The sequence below is a fragment of the Prionailurus bengalensis genome, chromosome B2 (genome assembly GCF_016509475.1).
Source record: "Prionailurus bengalensis isolate Pbe53 chromosome B2, Fcat_Pben_1.1_paternal_pri, whole genome shotgun sequence".
NCBI lineage: Eukaryota > Metazoa > Chordata > Mammalia > Carnivora > Felidae > Prionailurus > Prionailurus bengalensis.
In genome coordinates this window covers 7,068,693-7,083,736 of record NC_057349.1, presented here as the reverse complement: position 1 = coordinate 7,083,736, position 15,044 = coordinate 7,068,693, and the positions used below count along the sequence as shown (strand labels likewise).

General features: G+C 42.2%; 1 long non-coding RNA gene across 1 annotated transcript in view; it reads left to right on the top strand.

The window, feature by feature from the left end:
* LOC122489176 overlaps window positions 1–15,044 on the top strand; it is a 96,915-nt gene that overhangs the window by 21,115 nt on the left and 60,756 nt on the right. The window contains exon 3 of the long non-coding RNA XR_006298851.1: window positions 12,237–12,422. This is a non-coding gene — a long non-coding RNA (uncharacterized LOC122489176). The remainder of the gene's footprint in view (window positions 1–12,236; window positions 12,423–15,044) is intronic.

The following is a 15,044-nucleotide window of genomic DNA, read 5'->3' as shown; positions in this document are numbered from 1 at the left end:
AAAAACAAGGAAATGGAAACAATGATAGAAAAGATGATAGATATTAAAGTCATATCTTCAACATATGCTTACCTGGTATCATAATAAAAAAAATACAAGTAATAAATAAATTATAATGGAAGACAAACTTACTAAGCTGCATACTTCACTATGCAAAACAAATTATATACTAGATAAGTAAATGGAGAAAAACAGATATAAGTTTCTATTGTTTCGTTTTCTTTTTTCATATATTTGTAGTTTCACCTTTTTTATTTTTTTAATGTTTTTATTTATTTTTGAGACAGAGAGAGACAGAGCATGAGCAGGGGAGGGGCAGAGAGAGACAGAGACACAGAATCCAAAGCAGGCTCCAGGCTCTGAGCTGTCAGCACAGAGCCCGACACGGGGCTCAAACTCATGGACTGTGAGATCGTGACCTGAGCTGAAGTCAGATGCTCAACTGACTGAGCCACCCAGGCACCCATAGTTTCACCTTTTAAAGAAATCTTAATCCAGGCAGAGCATTAAACAAAACAAAGCAAAACAAAACAAAAAAACAAGCCACGACAAACCAAACTACAAAAGCCAGAATTGTTTCACAGTGTTTTTTTCAGTCACACAAAACTCTAGAAACCAATCAAGCAACATCAGGGCTCACAATCTCAGTTTTCAATTGCGGATAGAAGTCAGACGGGTATTGTGAAAGCGTCTTGAAGTAGTGCAGGTAAGTGCCCTGGTGAATTGAAGAGTGCAGGTGCAGACGAAGGGCAGAAGTGGCCACTCAACTCCAGCTCCTTATTGCTATGTGACAATGCTACCCAGGGCGCCAACTGTGCTAGCCTTTTGAGAAAAGCCAGAATTAATGACTTTTTATGTGAAGTCTCCAGATTTTTGAAAGCCAGCAACAAATTCACCTTTTCTGTTAATACTCTACAGGCCAAGAAAACACATCAGCAGGCAGTATGGTCTCTAAACTAACCCCAGGTCAGCAGTTCATACAGCACAGAGCGATAACCTCGGTGCAAAAGTTCCATTTCTAGCCAAGTTTTTGTTCACGTATAAGAGAAAAACAGATTTTCATATATTGATCATTCGTTTTCATCTATTTCACGTAGATCACATCTTTTATCTTTTTGCTTTTTATTTCTTTATAAAATGGATAGGCAACATATAGATATACTTTGTATTCTCTATGTATTATATTAATTGTATAAATTTATACAACACAGTCCCTATCTTTTAGCTGGAGTTCAGACCATGTAGATTTGATGTGCATATTGACAATCTATTCTCCCGCCATCTGTTTTCTATTTGTCCCATTTTTCCTTTTTTTTCTTTTCCGCCTTCCTTTTAACGGAGTATTGTTTATGATTTCACATTGTTGTTTTTGTTGGAGCACTCATTGTAACTCATTAATGTGATATTTTAGTGCTTACTTAAGGGTCTTTAAGTATACATCTTTAACTTACCAGACTCCACCTTTAAGTTATATTACACAAATTCACGTATACTATAAGAAACTTAAAATGATGTATTTCCATTTTCTCCCTCTGAGTTTTTGTGTTGTTGTAACTATATATTTTGTTTTGACATATGTTATAAACCATATTACACATTGTTATTAATTTTGCTTTAAATAGCAGATCCTTTTTAAAAGATATTTAAATAATTTTCGTACCAATCTTTATATGTACTTACATAGCTGTGATTCCCAAAGCTCTTTATTGCCTTCTGGTCTTGTATATTTGAAAAATCTTTATTTAATATTTGTTTTTGAAAGATATTGTCAGTGGGTAAATAATTGTAGGTTGATAGTTTTTCTTTTTGTGTTTCTGGTTTGCATTCCATCCAATGAGAAATCCGCTGGGACACTTCGTTCTTTTATGTGAAATGTACTTTGTTCTACGTTTGGCTGCCTTGAAGATTTTCTTTATCACTGATTTTAAACAATTTGATTCTGATGTGACTTGGCAGAGTCGTTTTCGTGTCACTTGCACCCGAGGTTTATTCAGTTTTCTGGGTCTTGGAATATGTGGGTTTCAGAAAATTTGGGAAAATTGTGTCCTTTATTTCTTCAAATATTCTCTCTGTACCTCTGGCTTCCTGTCTTTGACCAACTCCAGTCATGTGTGTATCTGTTGCAATACTCACTGATGCTGTAGACATTTTTTTTTTTTTAGCTTTTTATCTTCTACACTAAAAAAATGTATTTATTGATATGTCTTCAAATTCACTAATTTCTTCTGCAATGTCAAATCAGCCATGAATCCCCCCCAGCGAATTTTTCATCTCAGATATTGTAGTCTTCACTGGTATAAGTTCAATTTCGTTTTTTAAAAAGCTGTCTTCAGTGCCCTTAATATGTTCAGTCTTTCCTCTAGCTCCTTGAACATATGGAAGACAGACATAATAGCTTTTGAAATGTTCTTACTTACAAATTGTATCATTTGTGTAATTCCGCTTCTCTTAAAATAGTATTTTTGTTCCACTCACTTTCTCTCCTTGTAGCACTCAGCTGAATACATCAAGAGCTGGTGAACTTTTTCTGTAAAAGACCAGGGAGTAACTACTTTAGGGTTTTCAAATTGTTTGGTGTGTTACAAATACACAGCTCTGCCACAGTCGTGAGGAAGCAGCCATAGACAATGCGTAAGTGGATGGACATGGCTTGTTCTAGTGTTAATCTTATGGGTAGATAACATCCTTCTTGACATTAGGTTATATTTGTCAGGTGGTAAGATTACTTTGTCAGTTCTCTTTTGTCTCATAGTTGCTTGATCCACCCTTTTTTCTTTTCTTTTACAAATTACTGAATCTTTGCTTTTTTGCATGCATTCTTAGAGTCTATACCTTTTAACTCCTGTGTTTAACTTACTTTTTTTTTTAATGTTTATTTATTTTTGAGAGAGAGAGAGAGAGAGCACAAGCAGGGGAGGGGCAGGGAGAGAGGGAGACACAGAATCTGAAACAGGCTCCAGGCCCTGAGCTGTCAGCACAGAGCCTCATGCGGGGCTTGAACTCACAAACCGTGAGATCGTGACCTGAGCCGAAGTTGGACACTTAACCGACTGAGCCACCCAGGCGCCCCACTCACTTTTATAGATAAGTGTAACTGCTAGGTGAACAAGTGCTGTCATACTCGTATTTATTTTTCATGTAAACTTCACATGTTTTTCTTCTGTTTATGCTTTTCTTTTTGATAGATTGTAATTTGCTCTGCTGTTTAAAATTTATACATGGCACCTTTTTTTCATTATTGTGGCAGTTGTCCTTCTCCAATGACCCATGATGACGATTATGTTCTTGTAGCAAATGTTAAAGTTGTATTATGTAGACACACACACACACACATTTATATGTATATATGTTTTAAGAATTTTATACATTTTTCTTCTGACAAAACAAGTAATGCATGTAACTATCTGAAAGGACATTTTTCTTCACAGGACAAATACCTTAATTCAGTCTCATTAATCACATTTGCTACCTCATCAGATTGAATCATGTTGACTTTTAGTTCTGGATTATTGTATATATGCTTCTTCATTTGCTCTAGATTCACTCGCTCTCAGGTTTTGCCAACAATAACTGTTAACCACAGTATTTGCTCATTCAACTGATTCTATTTCTTCCATCCTGTTCTGGATGGGTCCGTTTCTAATGTGATTACATCCTCCAGAATTGCTTTCAGTTGGGGCATTAGTTCCTTCCTTTGCTCTCTATTTAGCAGTATTCAGATTTTCTCCTTGTCTTTTGTACTCTTAAATTTAACTGTACTCTGTCTGGGTGTGAGTTTTTCATTAGCAATCCCATTTTGGCGGGGCGTCTGGGTAGCTCAGTCAGTTAAGCATCCAACTCTTGATTTTGGTTCAGGTCAAGATCTCACAGTTCATGAGATCGAGCCCTAAGTTGGGCTCTGAGCTATCAGCACAGAGCCTGCTTGGGATTCTGTCTCCCTCTCTCTCTGCCCCCATCCTTCTCTCTCAAAATAAGTAAATTAATTAAAAATAATCTATTTGCTACTCAGTTGTCCTTCTAAACCCAAGATCTTCCATCTGTCTTTAATTCTGAGAAAAGTTCCTAAATTTTTATATGTTTATATTCCCCCTGAGAACTTTGTTGTAGCTCATTTTTCTTCTTTTATATGGCTGATCTTGTCTAGTATCTCCATATTTATCATACTATTTTTAGTTCTTAATCTGTCCCTTCCAATATTTTTGCTGTAGATGGTATACGTTGCCCGGTTTGTGCTTTCTCTTTTAGATTAATCGTAGGCTTTGACATCTAGTTACTTTTGGTGAGTTCATGTTCTCCTGGTACGTCAGCTACTCTGTGTCAGCGGGACATCTGAAAAGAAAAGATGATCCTGATTTTCTGGAAATGAGTTTGGGGCAAGGACGAAATGTCAGGCTCCAGCCTCTGTGAATTGTGGAGAATTTACAAATGCGGGGGGGGTGGTTTGGGGGGGGTAGGCCCTTGTGCAGAGTATCCAGGCACCACAGAACTTTGTGGATTCCAGACTGTTAGCTGTCTCACAGGACTTTCATCCTGCCAGTGATGCCTGCCCCATTTTTAATGGTCATGCAGCTCCGGGAGGAGGCTGTCTCCCTGGGCTGATATTCATTGGGGAATGAATATAGAGGGGAAGGAGGGGGACAGGGAATGTTCAAGGGCAGCGGGTCAGTCTTCACCTGTTTTTGACATCTGATCACTCAGGCAGGGTCTCTTTGCTGCCTCAGTATTCTCTCAGGGACACCACATTAGTGATCTGAGCCGCCGTAGCAGCTTTCTGGCAAACGGGAAGGCGAAGCTGTCCGCAGACAACATAAGGGAAAGGCAAGTGCCAAATCCGAAAGGCTTTTTCCTCCACTTGGTCTTCCCAAGGTCCTCTTTGGAGCGCATCCATGGGACGATACGAATCCCCTGGGAGGATGCACTGCCTCATCCTTTCCACAGGCTGCAATTTCAGACCTCCTGCAGCCTTCTCACGGCCTTCTATTAGTGATTTTGGTTAGCTTCTCGGAGACATTCTCCTGCAGTGGCAGTACGACAAAAGAAACTTGAAGCAAGCTCCAGGCTCTGAACTGTCAGCACAGAGCCCGACATGGGGCTCGAACTCACAAACAGTGAGATCATGACCTAAGCAGCTCAAGCCATTTCGCTGCCTTGACAAAAACCGGAACCCTCCAATCAGTCGCTCAGGTTAATTTCACGAGTAATTTGCATTTGTTTGCTTGTGTTGTTGCTGTCGTTTAAAGAGTTTAAAACCCTTCTTCCAACTTGGGTCTGTTTGCATAGTTTTCTTGCTCAAGGGCCCTTATATATTCATCAATACGGGCACAATCCATTAGACGTTGAGGAGTTCTGTGCTGAAAAGTGGTGTCCATATCAATGAGAACTGAATCAGTTTAAATTCCTGTCTTGTAAAGTGAAGGAAAGTGGGAGAGCTTGAGCTGAGATGGTTTCCTGTCACTGGATCTCATTTAAAATAGAGCTCTCCTGCCAGTAGTGAAACAAAGAACAGCCTGTAGTGTGAAAAAAGTCGAATGACATGTTTGCCTGCCCCGCCTCAGTTTCGATGCCTTTTCAAAAATAGGTATCAAAACGCAAAAAATATAAAACAAATGAAAATGCAAAAATTACCACTTGCACAGTCTGTACAGTTTTAATTCGAAATATTTGTAAGAACTCTTAGAAGACTGCACATATATACATGCATATATATATATATATATGTTGTGCATGTGTGTGTGTGTGTGTGTGTGTGTGAAGGGAGGTGAAATGGATAATTTGAATTACAAAAAAGCCTTGATAACCCCCCACACATCAATTTACCTGTGAACAAAAAGATTCACACTGAGAAAATGGGATTTAGGACTATTTGATAAATGACTACAGACTACTTGAATATTCCATTAGCAAAATAATAGCTCGTTATGGAACCTCAGAAGAATGTAGTGTAATTACAATAGTACTATCCTCCCTTGGGGGGGTGGAAGGAAGGTAAATGTTAAAAAATGAGAGCTATTTAACCAATGTTAGCGAAAAATGCCTCAAAACAGACTGAGAGGTTATATGATTTCTGGGACTCGGCGAAATTGTTGTAGTTTCCACCAGCTTTAATTAGTGGACCGTGTTTCTGCCAGGTGAGGATTATTTGCATGCCTGGACGCCTATAAACAGACGCATGCGCACCCCCTGTGATAGTGATGACAGAATGGCCGTGGTCTGTTAAACTTGGCTGTGCACCACACCTGATTGTATTTGAGAAGTGACGGCATGCACATGCTCCCAGTACCAAGTTCAAACATTCTGGAAGATGATAACTGACCAAAGGTGGGTCAGAGGGAGTGTGATGGAGGCATGAAGGAGAGGATGAAGGAGAAAAGACAAGGAGGAAACGGAGAGGATACATAGATGCCGAGTGTCCGGCATGGAAATGTGACTTCTGCCACAGAGCTGAAGTGCAAAATACTAAGTTCACAAAATTCCCCCCAGGTTCGTGCGCTGAATGAATTTGTAGCTACTGCCCTTTTCTTGCAGTGAACTCAAAGTGACATGACGTGAATAAACAAAAATTCATTTTAAGAATTTAGCTTTATTTGTCAGGCCTTGGGTTGTTAACTGTGACATCCAACAAACCACCCTGCGAAAGATAAACTGTGCTAATCAAGTCGTGTAATTTCTTAAAGTTAAAAAGTTGCTTAAGAAAATAAGGGGTATAATTATTAACTTCAGCTGGGAGAGCACGGATCAGCGTGAAAACGAGACCTGAGTCAACATGTGGCTTTTTCTTTTCCTTTTTTTTTTTTTTTTGCTTTTGTAAACCTGACATATTTGCCCAAATTTCAAAAATTTGCAAAATATTTCAAGGCAAGAAGCGAGTGTTATGCTCAACGAGCGGGGTTATTCATACCTAAACCACATGGCTATTTTTAACATCACTCAGTTGAAGGTGAAGTATATAATGGCCCTGAACTTCTCCAGGTGAAGTATATCTGAAGAGAAATGTGATTGGTTCAGTCTCCATGGTGTGGTAAAGATCACTACAGGCCAACAGCATTTGCAGAATTAAGAAAAAAATATCTAGAGGCGTCTGGGTCGGTTGAACCTCCGACTCTTGATTTTGGTTCAGATCATGATCCCAGGGTCGTGGGATGTTGCCCCTCGTTGGGCTCCGCACTGAGCCCAGAGCCTGCTTAAGATTCTCTTCTCTCTTTCCCTCTGCCCCTCTCCCCTGCTCACGCTCGCTCTCTAAAAAAATAAAAGACAAAAATACCTACATATTCAAAGCAACAATATGGGAACAATTGTGCTTGTTAGCTTGCCTATGGTATTTTATTCAAATATGCACACTGATAGGATGAAGCCAGGACCTTACCCCATTTATTCACTGCCAAACTGTGAAAGCCAGAAACAGATGGACACTCAGCATCTCCTGAATAATATAATACAGAATGTATGATGAACACGTAAGACTGTACATGTATTTTCAATATGTAGCCACCTTCCCGCTATTTGTGCTAATGATAGCATTCGGTGGCGGAATGGTCCAAAATCATGACTATTTAAATTTGGGAAGTCTATATATTTAGGCACAAACGCTGTTACTTTCGAAAAGATGATTTTCTTGGACACTTTAAAAATACCCTCCTAGGCCTTCAATACACATTGGCAGTGGGGTGGGAAAGTGCCTAGGAATATAATCGAAGAAATTAGAATCCTTTGAATAATCTATAAACAGAAAACCAAAAGGGCCTTATTTAGCATTCATCCCTGAAAACGTTATCCAAAGACTCAAGAAGCAGCGTTTTGTGACAGGTAGGAATTCCCCCCAAATACGTATTCTCTCGTGTCCCTGGGGCTCCTTCTGGAAGGACGGGGGTCCCAGGCCCGGGGAACAAGGAGCAAGCGCAGAAGCGCGCAGAGGGCAGCTGTTTGGGGCCCCAGGTAAACGCTGCAGCTAGCGGGCTGGAGGCGAGCAGACCTCTCACCCTGAGCGAGCCCGCGGCCAGCGCGCCCTGTTGCCACCCCCGCCCGCACCTCGCACGGCCACGACCCTGCAAGCGAGCACTGCAGCGCCGTCACAGCACGCCTCGGGAAGAGCCGGGCTTCCGGCAGCCAGACGGGAAGTGCGAACCCTGGGAAATCCCGAGAAGCCCCACCCCCACCTGTGGCAGCGCCAGCCAATCCGCGGGCGGCGATGGGAGCGGCGGCTACGGAAGCGCAGACGAGACAAACTAATTCCGAACGGGGTGGCCCTCTCTCTGTCTCGTGCAGCTGCGGTTCCAGAAGGCTGGGCTGCTCCCCCTGACTGGTTCGCTCTCTATCCTCTGGCTGCCGGTCCCAAGGCTGCACGCACGCAGGATCATTCGTAGGTAATATTTCACCAGATTTGGAGAACTTTCAGCCATAATTCCTTCAAAATTTGTTTTCCAGCCCCACACGTTTTTCTGCCTCCTTCTGGCGTGAGATGATACAAGCCTTGGACCATTTGATATTATCCCACAGTTCCCTGATGCTCTATTGATCTCTTCCTTCCCCCTCCTCTCCGCCTCCCCTTCCTTTCCCTTCCTTTCCATCTTTCCTTCCTTTCCCTCCCCTTCTTCCGGTTCTCCCTCCCTCCTTTCTTTGCTTCCTTCCCCTTCTGTTCGAACTAAGTATCTGTTCTTCGATCTTCACCTTTACTCTTTCCTTGTGCCACTTCCATTCTGTCATTGAGACGAAACTAGGAGATTTGTATTTCAGTTCTTACAGTTTTCAGTTCTGTAATTTCCACTTAAGTTCTTCTTTATGTCTTCTATTTCTTTGCTGGGACTTTTCTATCTTTGCGTTTGTGTCAAGGGTGTTTCTGTCGCCCACCCTTTCTGGTTGGAGACCACTTAAATTAAAATAAGTGCTTTAAAGTTTCTGTCAGATCATTCCCAAATCTGTATCTTCTCACCCTGTCTCTTTCCTATGCCAGTTGAGCCGTCCCAGGTTCTGTGTATGCTGAGAAACTTCCAGTTATGTTGACATTTCGGATACCACCTTGCATCTCTGGCTCTAGTGGAAAGCCTACAGAGCATGTTGATATTTTTGTTCTGGCAGCATTCAACTTGATTGGGTTCAAATCACACGTTTTGATCAGACTTCTTCGGGTTGGCTTCCAAGGTCAATATGGTTTTTAAATCTGTCGTGCGTGTCCTACATGTGGCCCGTCTGGGCCTTGAGGGGCGGGGGCCCTATCCTGTCATTTATTTCTCGCCCTCTGTGTGTGCTGTTCAGACTCAGATCATTGCACATGCAGCTCAGGGAAGCCGGGAGTTCATCCACAACTGGAGGGAGCAAGTTTTCTCAAGCTCTCCCCTCTCTGCTATCTCCCCAGTACTTTTCTTCCACTCCCCTTTTTCAATCCTCTGGCCATAAAGCTGGAGCTATAATACCTCCTGCTGTGCTGCACACTTTCCTTGGGGTCAACGGAGGGGGCGCAGATTGGGGGGGAGGAATGGAGGTAACTGGGGCTTCTTCCCTTATTTTGAAACCCAAGCCACTGCTTGGAGGGGAAAGTTTTCTTTTCTCAAAGTCGAGGATTCCTACTGGATCCACACGTGGCCTTTGCCACCACTGCGCTAGGGTCACTCCACTGAGGCCCTAGAGAGAGCAAAGAAAAAAAATAATAAAATGGGACATCCATCCTCTTTGTGAGCATTTAGGAGACCCTTTTAGCACTTCTTGAACCAGAACTGTAATACTTGTCTGGATTTCTGTCTGTGCCAAGGACCCCTTCTAGTTCTTGGGCCATCTTGAATTCAGGCCATGGAACTCCAGAGGGGAAGAAGGTTGGTGAATTGTCTGTTTGATGATACTTTAAATTCTGGTCTTATCCAAACCACTTGCTGCCATTTGCTTTTTCAGGGTCCTCAAGGAACCACTCCATGCAGCTTTTTTAAAGCTGCCTTCAGCGAGAGTTGGAGTGGAGAGTGCTTAGTCTCTCTTAGCCAGAAGTGAATGCGTCTCTGTCTCTGTCTCTCTCTCTCCACTTTCCCATCTATCCATCTATGTAGCCATCCCTTTATTAGATCAGCTTAGAGCTACACTCTAAAGTTATAAATGGTTGATCAGCATTTTATCTTGGCGGCCCTATTCACCGGTTAGGTTAGAATTTCTTAAAAGCTGGTTTCAAGATTCCTTTCTATAAGATATTCAAGAGGTAATGATGTGGTTTAGGAAACTGAGTTAGTGAATATGGTGCACAAGTGTTGAGCTGTTGTTTTCTTATCCTGCTGTAGAGATACACATTTAGGACGGTGAGGAGTTTTATTACCCTGAGTGAATTCATATTTTAAGGGACACGGCACCTGAGCCATCTGCCCACCATAAACTTGATTCCCCTTGATCATATCTTTGCTAAGTGGCAGTCATTCTAGGATGAATCTAGAAATACTGCTTTCCAAGGCAGTCCGGTTTGATTGCTATGAAATTCTTCTCTAAATTGAGGCCAAATCAATTCTGCTACATTTTCAACCCCTATTTCATTTTTCTATCTCTTGGGGTCTTAAGAGGGCTTAAAAAAATCTATTTAACTTTTTTTTCCCCCCCGAACAGGAAGACCTTTTAAATATTTGAAGACAACTTTGCTTTCCCCACCTAAATATTCCTGGTTTCTCTGAAAGCTTTTCATAGAAGAGTCTATGGCCCCGTTTCCCTGGGTGGTCTGCAGACCATCTGTTGCAGAATCTTCTGAGGTTCCTATTAAAAAATGCCGATCGTAGGGTTTCCCCTCAGATGTACCGAATCAGAATGTCAGATTGGAGAGCCGTAGCTCTGTGCTGTGGGAGTTGGGCCCCAGCTGGGCTCAGTGTCAGCCTGCTCTCCTCTCCTTTGAACTGACTTTCCTCTGCCCATCAAGTGCATACCGGTGGGGAACTCGCCCTTAGAATCTCAAAAGTACTTTAAAAATGTTTCCAGAAATTGGCAAGGGCATTCGCCTTGGGATTCCTGTATTCTCTGATGGACAATACAATTTATAGCAAGTAATGTCATGAGAGCCAGGATCTCAGAGGGTCAGACATACTGAACGTACAAGTTTAAGGTACCCTTTCTGGATCAGAAAGACTAATTAGGGAGAAAGAGAGCTAGAGGTGTGGGGCACAGTGAGGTGACTTTTGTTGTTGTTACATTACATCTGGGCTCAGGAGCTTAGCTGTTCCTCTAGAGGAAAGAGGCAGGAATAGTTTATCTTTAATTCTTTCTTTGTGTCCTGATAGAAATCCTTTCGTACAGAATTTGATCCTCAGCCGCAAAGAAATGGCAGCTCACTGGGCGAAGTGGTTTTTAGTCCAGGTTCCCATTCGATTCCCCTGAGAGTTTCAAAACAAAATACCAGGACTGGGCTCTATGTCTAGAGATTATGATTGAGCTGGTCTGGAATAAGGCCCAGATATCCATTTTGTTGAAGTGCTTCAGGTGATTGTACCATGCAGCGGGGGTCAAGAGCTCCTATCCTAAATCATTAAAATAGAGCTACCTTCCTGCTGGCATTTCTTGTCAAAAGTGGTGTGAACTGATAAGAGAACCATGAAAAACCTGGGAGCTATTCGGAGACACAACTCCATTGCTTTCGGAAACAAAACAAAACAATTCCAGTTTGAATCTCTAGAGAAGACAGAGACGTGTTTGTATTACTTGGAGTGGGGGGGGGGGTGTCTTTATAGTAGGGAATAAGTAAAAAGAAATAAGTGACGTCCAAAGAGAAAATTCTCCACTCTGCTGCTGAATCAGGAGGGTACAGTGAAAATCAGCCACTCAATTCTTAATGAATACTTTGGTTTCACTAACCTGTTCAGCGTTTAGACGCTGCCACCCCTCACTATTCAGATTATGACAGTTTAAAACAAACTAAAAACAGTGCATGTTTTTGGAGATAATCTTGGAGCATTTCAAAGACAAATAGTTATTCCTTCTGCCCCTAGAAGCGTATATGTAATTGGGATTGTGGGCTCCGTGTCTACAGCTTGAAATAAAACTAACATCTTGGTTTTGTTTTTGTTTTTTTTTTTTCATTTTTCACTCTCTGCATATTCGTACCTAGTGGTTTTTCCCTCTCCTGAAAACAATACACTTTAGCAAAACCACATTATAATCAGACTTGACCTTCTTCCCCACCCATCCCCCAAGATTCAACTTTTCAACTTTTACAGCTGTTGTGAGCTGTGCACCAAATCAAAGCTGAGAGAAGCTTTGTAGTTTCTGAAATGTCCCCTTCTTTCCAGAAAGTGACAGAAAATCTTGGGATGTCTGAGCCACTGCCAGACGGCGACAGATCTTGCAAGACCTGCCTCCCCTCTCATCTCTCAGGAACTCAGCTGATTGAAGGAAGCCACCTGTTCCCAGACCGCCGCCGCTCCCTGTAATCAAGAAATAACCACGCTGGGGGAAATATCTCTTTGTTGGTTCTGGTGAGTGTCCTAGGAGTTTGTGGCGTAACCAAATGTGAGCAAACTTGAGCCAAAATTAATGTCAGGAGAGGAGCAGAGGCATATCAATGGTCAGCGCTCATTTTTCTGCTATCATCCTACGGTTCTCTGTGGATATTTGGGCTACTGCTTTGTCGTATGTAGTGACATAAAGAAGGTATTTTCCCTCCTTTGGAGTTTCAGACTTTTATTGCCAAGAAGACCTTATTTTTTTGTTTTTAATTCTTATTTGTTTTTGAGAGACAGAGAGAGAGGGAGAGAGAGAGACAGAGAGAGTGTGTGTGAACAGGGGTGGGGCAGAGAGGGAGACACAGAATCCGAAGGGGGCTCCAGGCTCTGAGCTGTCAGCACAGAGCCCGACGCAGGGCTCGAACTCACGAACCGTGAGATCACGACCTGAACCAAAGTCGGATGCTCAGCCGACTGAGCCACCCAGGTGTCCCCTTTATTTATTTATTTATTTATTTATTTATCTATTTATTTATTTATTTTTAAATTTTTAAAGAAGACTTTTTAAAGAAAGGTGTTCTAGTCGTAACAGTGACTCGTAGAGCGGGTTTGTGCGAGCAATTAGCAGTCTGCCTACACCAGGACAAGAGCTGGCTTTGGCCAATTAGATGTTTCAGCCTCTGAATTTTAATCTGGAGCAGAAGGTGCAAAGACAGGGAGACTGAAGATGCATTCATAGCTCTCGCTGTGAGTGGTGAGGGTGTGGTGTCCAGCCCCGTCCGTGTTCTGTGGGACCTGAGGTAATGTCTCAGTTGGGCATTTCTGCCACGAGGCAATTGTTTTGTTTCTTGCTTCTTTACCAAATTCCTTCACTTCTGGCGTACTTCCTGAGGCTGATTCTCCACCCTCGTGCAGATTCTGTGGACCCGTTGTATTTCCAATAAGTACGTTTCTTTTTATTTAAGTTTATTTATTTTGAGAGAGAGAGAGCACGCACATAAGCAGGGAAGGGGCAGAGAGAGGGGGAGAGAGAGAGAGAATCCCAAACAGGCTCCATGCTGTCAGCACAGAGACTGACAAAGGGCTTGAACTCATGAACCTCGAGATCATGACCTGAGCCGACATCAACAGTCCGACGCTTAACAGACTGAGCCACCCAGGCACCCCTCCGATAAATACATTTCTATTTAAATAACCCAGGACCACTTTGTGTTGCCTGCAACTGAGGGTCGTACCTGAGACACAGGAGATGAGCACTGTGCACTCATTACAATGAGAAGCGATCATTTTTTATTCCAAGCCCAGGCAATATTTCTTGGGAAAAGTTCTGCAGTTTTGCAGTACAGTGTATGAAATTATAATCCAGAGCATAAACATGAGATTAGAGGTAAAAAACAGAAAATTCAACTGGGGAATGCTGTAAGAAGTTGACCGGGGTTATTGGATTTTGAGATTGAATATTCTCTTCGGGAACCCCTTAGAGTGAAGCACATGCTGATTTTTGTACAATGATCTGGATGCTTTGAAGCAAGGGCCGGTCAGCATTCCATATACCATGGGTGTGAGAGGCTCTCTGCGATTAAATGTAATGTGAGAACTATTGCCATTTCTTTTGTGTTTCGATACAGGATTGGAAATCTCTTCTTCTGATGATTTGAATCTGGGTCATGTATTCTCCGCTATTGTGGGGTTGAGGAAAACAAGCAATAACCACTGGAACTTTTGGAACGTTCCAGCCCTTTTATCAATCACCTAGGTCACCTCGTTTCAAAGGATTCTTCTCTGGGGCACCTAGACTTTGAGGAACCCCAAAGGAAAGAAAATAAAAGCTTTTTTGTTGTGTGAGGCCTGTAGCAGGTGAATGGAGGGAGTGTGAACACTTCTCTGGTTAGACGAGCTAGTTAAATAAGAAGTCCTGGGAAAGCCCTTGGGAGTAAAGCCATTCTCTCTATAGTTTTCCTTTGTAAAGGATAAAGATAGGGTTGAGTGAACCCAGAAGCTTTTTCCTGTCAGGGGGGAATCCGAACAAAGATTTCTTTTAAAGACAGCGTGCTTAGTACTGTCTAGTGACAGATGAATCTCAAAAGACTCGGTCGTGATAAAACCCCAACGTGTGGATTCTCGGTGGATGCACAGAGTAACTTCTCTAAACTTTTCTCTACACGTCCTTTCTTGCCCTGACACCGAATTTCCTGTTTCTGACTCTCCTCTCTCGTCCTAATACCATCTGGCCCTTTACCTAGAAGTATTATGTAAAAAAATGTAAAAAAAAAAAACCCACCGAAAACAAAAACAAAAAACCCCACAAAACCCCTCCAAGTTGTTCCCGTTCTAGAAAGAAATAGAGCTGCATGTTGTTGAACACCCATCCTTTCAGAGTAGAGCACCACGGTATTGAAATAGTCAAAAGAGTTCTTTTTGTGGACATTAGACTCTCTGGCTCATCTTCACCTTCTAAAGTCATTGTTTCCAAGAGACTAATATTTCTTTGCAGGTCAGGCATTCTGGGATGATTAATTAAGGATGGTGAGTAGACTGCTCAAAATGCCTCCTGCTCCGGAAGTAATAAATATGGTAAGAATCCCACCATACACTGTTCAGGCACAGCTCTCCCTTCCCTGCATTCATTCCCTTAATTCCAGCCTTTTCCCAGCA